The sequence below is a fragment of the Juglans microcarpa x Juglans regia genome, chromosome 4S (assembly GCF_004785595.1).
Source record: "Juglans microcarpa x Juglans regia isolate MS1-56 chromosome 4S, Jm3101_v1.0, whole genome shotgun sequence".
In the NCBI taxonomy this organism is placed as follows: Eukaryota; Viridiplantae; Streptophyta; class Magnoliopsida; order Fagales; family Juglandaceae; genus Juglans; species Juglans microcarpa x Juglans regia.
The window spans coordinates 12823178-12829382 of NC_054601.1; positions in this window are offsets into that span (position 1 = coordinate 12823178).

The following is a 6205-nucleotide window of genomic DNA, read 5'->3' on the forward strand; positions in this document are numbered from 1 at the left end:
CAACAATATATCAAACAGTTGGCCGACCTAATTTCCTTGAAGCCAAATACCTGCACCACAGCTAGCCATGTTTAATTAGCTTGCATGATCTACCTAGCACCATAATCAGATCAATAACATGCATGCATCATGAATTTGCTTTATTTCTCTATTGTATAGAACTTGTTCGGGACGGTGACAATTCTATGGAGGCTTCAAATATAATGTCTACAACCAATGCAAGTTAATGAGGTGAATCTATTTTAGCTTGCTAGTTTTCAATTTTCACTTTTGCTATTTCCTAATAATTTATTTGTCTACACTTTACAGAATACTGTGAAAACTGAAAAGTATGCCAAGCCAAAAGATGTAGGAAGCTATGGCTTATAAGCTGTCAGGAGAAGAATTATCTTTATTGTAATTTGTATTTAAAGCTTTTAATTTTTCAGTTATTTGGGAATTGTATAATTTTTAATTTTCATTATAATTTATCTATGCTTGGGAATAATTTTTCTTTCTTTCTTTCTTACTTTTAGAAGCCAAATCTGCTTGGAATGTTATTTCAATTTTCTTTCATTATCTAGTATAATTTTTAGTTTAACCATGTTTAAATTGTTTGGAATCTTTGGATGGATTAGTAGTAAGAAAATCAAGTAGCTATTCATTTTTTAAAGTTTTTTATGGATATAGACAAAATTTATTTTTTGTACTAAAACCTTTTATTCAAATTTATTAACTGTAATTTAGTTAGCATATTGCTTGGCAACACAAGTATTATTAATTTATTATTTGACAATTTTTTTATGATTATTTTTATTTTCCCTTTAAGTTCTTTTGTATTTTTTGGCTTCAAATTGGATAAATTGTTAGTGGGCTTTCACCATTGGGCCGAAAAAACAGAGGAAGAAGATTGGGCTTTTGGCCCATCCAGTTAGGATTGGACCGACCAGACCGGACCGAACTGAATTGGACCGGACCGGACCGGTGCTTCTGCCTATTCGGTCCGGTCCAGGGTGAAAAAACCCTGGACCGAATTAGTCCGGTCCGGTCCATAACACCTCCTTTGGACCGACCGGACCGGACCGAATTCACCCCTAGTCCTTACCAATAGTTTTGCATAACTTTGTTGATATTTTTTAGAAAAGAATTTGGAAGTTTAAAGATTCTCATACTGTAAGTGGGCAGAGCTTGAACTACTGATTTGAGGAAAACTTCTTTCCCTGCCTGTGAAAGAAATTTTATTTTTCAATTGTTGATTCTATTCACTTTATCCAATATGCTCTTAAGAGCCTTTGATCGAGGTCTTCCAACAATGGTTGGCAGACCAAGGTACTTTTTATAAGACAAAGTTGATTTGATTCAATATGATATCTTTTGTTTCTTCTTGGTATTGTTGCTAAAATGAGTGGAGATTTTGTCTTTGTTTAGCCTTTGACTAGATGCCTTTTCATAAATTTCCAATATGCCAATCAGTCTGCTCCACACTATTGAGTTTGCTTGCAGAAAAGTAAATTATCATTTGCAAAAAATAGGTGGTTAATATAAATCTTGCATCGGGTCAATGGTACTCTTGTGATGGAACCTGTACTTTCTGCACTATTGAGGAGAGTGCTTTAGGCTTCAGAACATAGTATGAAAAGGTAGGGTGATAGAAGATTACCTTGTCTGATACCTCTTGTTGGTTTGAAGACACTTTGAGGAGAACCATTTATAAGAATAAAGTAAGAGATAGATTCAATTCATCTCATTACTAGATCAATCCACCTTCCATCAAAGCCAACCTTAACTATCACTGCTTTCAAGAATTCACATTCTATTATGTCATATATCTTGCTCATATCGAGTTTCAAAGCCAAGAAACCTGATTTCCCTGACATTTTGTTGTTCATGGTATACATGGATTGATAAGTCACAATAATATTATCTGAAATCAACCAACAGGGATAAAAGCACTTTGTGTAAGTGATACGACCTCAGGCAAAATGACTTTTAGTCTATTGGCTAAAACTTTAACAATAATTTTATAAAAGATATTGCATAGACTGATGGGTTTGAATTCAGACACTTTTGTAGGAGTCTTTATGATGCAGGAGGATTCGAGTCAAATGATGTTGAATTGTCGGATTGCATGTTGACTACACTAAAATACCTTGAGGTGGCAGATCAGTGCAAAGATGGTAGGAAATCGTGATCTTTCCTAGATTGGGACAATTTTGAGCACGTTTCGGTATTTTGGTTATAACTTTGGCTACGAGTATCAGAATCGCACATATGACCCTAATTTAGAAAACTCTTTTCAGCATGCACGCCATGGGCACCATGTATGCTCAGTTTGCATCATTTTCAAGGCCAAATTATACTATTTTCCCCTCTGAATTCCTAATTTTAGTTATTTTTTTGCCTTTGATGGTAATATTTCATTTACTGTTTAGGAAGCGATTCTGAACTCAATTTGGGCCAGAGTTTTGGCAGATTACTTCTTTTATTATGTATTTAATTTTGGCATGATTATTGAGATTTTTCTATTTTTGGTAAAATTCTGATACGATCGATTTTTAGCTATTACAACCCGGCTTGTGGGTTGAGGGAACTATTCTTGAATTTTGATAATTTTGAATTGAACATCAGAGGTGTTTCTCTATATTTTTTGGGCGATTATCTTGTCTTCTTTCCTGTGAATTATCTATTAAAAGTAGCCTGCAGAATAATCATTATTCTATTCGGCGTCACTTTACTTAGGGATTAGAGCAATACAAGTCTCATTGATAGTATCATTCCAACCATTTGAATTAAGAAATTCAAGGATTGCCTTACAAACCTCCTGTCCTATTGTACTCCAATTGTTTTGGTAAAAGGTTGTAGGAAAGCCATCTAGACGTAGGGAGCTTAATGGATTCATTTGGAAAATGGCTGCTTCCACTTCAAGAACTATGAATTCTTTAAGTAAAGTTGTTTTCATGTCCTTTGTCACTTTTGAAGTCATTAGCATCAAGCACTCTTCAATACCTGCTCACTGAGAGGATGTAAAAAGATCCTAAAAATACTAGTGAAAAAGAGCACTTATCGCCTTGGGTAGAGTTGCAACATTTCCATCACCATCTGTAATTCTGTGAATAGAATTTGTCATTCTTCTTTGGGTTTGCACCCATATGATAAAACTTTGTATTCCTATCTTATTCTTTCACCCATTTATGTTTAGCTCTTTGTTTCTATTTGTGATTTTCTTCTTCAAGCGTCACATCCACCTCTTTCTGAATTCTTTGATTCTCTTAGTATAGCCTCCATTGTTTACTCACATAGGCAGGGGTGGGGGCGGGGTCAACCCTTCCTGCACCCTGCCTCTGCATGGGCAGGGGTGGGATTTTCACCCCCGCACCCTGCTAGGGCTGGGCAGGGTATTGGTGTGCGGGCCCCTATTGCCCAAGCCTAGTGACAATCCTCTCTTTTTGCCCATCTTGCTTCATACTTGAGAATTCTTCTTCTATTCATTGCTCCATCCATTTCTTTTCCATAGTAATGAGCAAAGGATAATGGTTTGAACTTTGAGCTGCTAAACTTCAAACAAAAGTGAGTTCATTTAGAATATGTCAAGCTGAATTCCTAAAAGTTCTATCTAATATTTTTTTGGTAAAAGATCTGCCTTCTCTATGGTTACCCCATGTGTATTTGTCCCCTTGAAATCCCAAGTCACTCAACCCACAGTCTTCAATAGCATCTCGAAAACCTTCCAATTGACTATATGGCCTTACAGCAGCTCCATGTTTCTCATCATGTTGAAGAATTTCATTAAAGTCTCCTACACATAACCATGCCACCCCAGCTTTTGGCCTCAATGCGCTAAGTAATTTCCAACTGTCTGTCCTTTTTATAGTAAGAGGACTTATATAAAAACTAGTTAAAAATCATTTTTCCTAGTCTGTAAATGTGAAACTCTAAAAGAAATGTCACTGTGTAAAGGAATCTAAGCATACTGAAATTTGACTCTTCCACATGAAAGCTAGTCCTTCACTCATAGCCTTGCCATCCACTACAAAACTATGCTCAAAACCTAGTTGATTCCTCACCTTCTCCACCTTAGATCTATTGCATTTTGTTTCAATAAGAAAAACAAAATGTGGGCTCTTAGTTTTTATCAAATGGTGAAGTTCTCAAATTGTTCGAGGGTTCCCAAGTCTCGACAGTTCCAACTAAAGCAATTCATGCCTTCTGGTGGGACTGCATAACAGCCACCACTAATGCATCCTGGTTTAGACTCCCTTCAGGTAAGAGCAAATTTTTTGATTTCTTAGCAAGGCAATTTTTCGAACTTATCTCCTCATAATCAATTATCTCATTTTTCCTTGAGATATTTTTAACAATCGATTAACAATGCCTAGTAAATCAGTTTGGTTTTTAGAAGAGCTTTCTCTAGCTCTTCTTTTTCAACCAGTAGTCTTTCCAGTCTTAGTAGGAGCTTTGTTTTGGTTTAGAAAGAGTTGATCCGATGTACTTACAATGCTATCAATGATCATTTATGTCTTTTGAGCTTAATCAGATTCCTCAGATTTCATCTTTCCATCGACCTCCTTATCCTCCAAGAATCATTTTTGCATTAAAACATTAGTTGCTGGTTTGGTTTGACTTTCCTTATCAGTACCATTATCTTGTTAAGAAACCACAACATTGATTGATGTTTGTAACGGTAATTCTTTCCCTGCAGATCTATGATTTCATTAATTTGTATGCTCCCTTGGTATTTCAGGCTCTATTGAATGATCAATATTCTCCCACATTACTAGAATCTCCTCAAAGCACGCCACTGATTGTTCCTGAGTTACAACATTGACTTTTTCATTTTCGTTACAATTTACCTCACCAGAACTCCTATGATGTCGATTAGATTGTTGATTTTGTATCGGTTCTCCATCATACTTGACTTGTTCCCATTGAAATTTATAGAATTTGCTCGTAACCATAGACCATACTGGGACTACAACTCATCTGTCATATGTGTACCTTGAATCAACTTTGAACAACTCTTCTTCATGTGCTATATGACTCCACATTGAAAATAGAAATTAAGGCAGACGTTCATATTTGAAAGGAATCCATAGCTACTTATCACCAATCTTCAACAATCTGCCTTTAACTAACGATTTAGTGATGTCAATTTCCACTCTAACTCGTAGGAATTTTCTCTGACAGTAGCCTTTTCCATCAACATCCACCATTACTAACCTCTTTATTGTGGAGCCTAATTGCTCACCAAACTCCTTTGTCATAACAGCCAATGACATGTTATGAAATTGGACTAAAAAAAATCTTTAATAAAAGTGATATCCTTTGGAGAAGTATAACCTTCAAAATCTTAGAGGCAAACAACATATTTGTCAAAGACCATGATCTCCCCAGTTTCACATTTTCTTTGTCATTTTCCTTTTGAAATTCCAAAATAAATGGATTCTCTTCAACTTTTTTGAACTTTATCCATCGTTCTGGCTTCCAAACCTTTGAAATAGTTGTCCTGAAAGCTTATCCCTTTATTGCTTTGTCAGCAATAATCAAAACTAGTAAACAAAGCCACCCATTTGTTTGTGAATAGCTTTTGTTGGTAGAACAAGTTCCTCCAATCTCATCTCTTCAAACTAATGCCCAAGAGACCAAATTATAATATAGCAAAGAAAACTCATCTCACCCTTCTGGTCCAATATTTCTTTAAGAATTAATCACTGGACATGAAATTTTGAGAATTCTTCAAAATGTGGTTACCAAAAATTAATTCTTCAAACATGGCCTAAAGTAATTGATTTGGGATTCAGTTGTGGTACCCATACGACCCATTTTGCGACATCTCTAGTTTCTATGAAAATTAAAGTCATTTTTTTGGGAAAAGAAAAAAAATAAAAAAACAAGATAGTTGAGCCCGATTAGCTCGTTTCTGTCTCTGCCCTCTCAATTTTGCATTCAACGTGATTTTAAAGAAAATGGCGTGGCAACCTGATTTTGATCAAGGAAAGTCGCAAAGAGTAATTTTACTCTTAGGCCGGTTTAGTCTCCAACACCACACAACAGCTGAGCTGGCTTTTTTTTTTTTTTCAAAACGATTCATTTTGAAGACTAGTCCCCACGTTTTCCACCTTCTCCCCCAAATCTTTTATTCAGATTTGCCCCCTCCGCCATTTCTTTACCAACCTCAACTGAATAATGTAGCGGAATCAATAATTTTCAATCCATTTTAGTTTGTTTG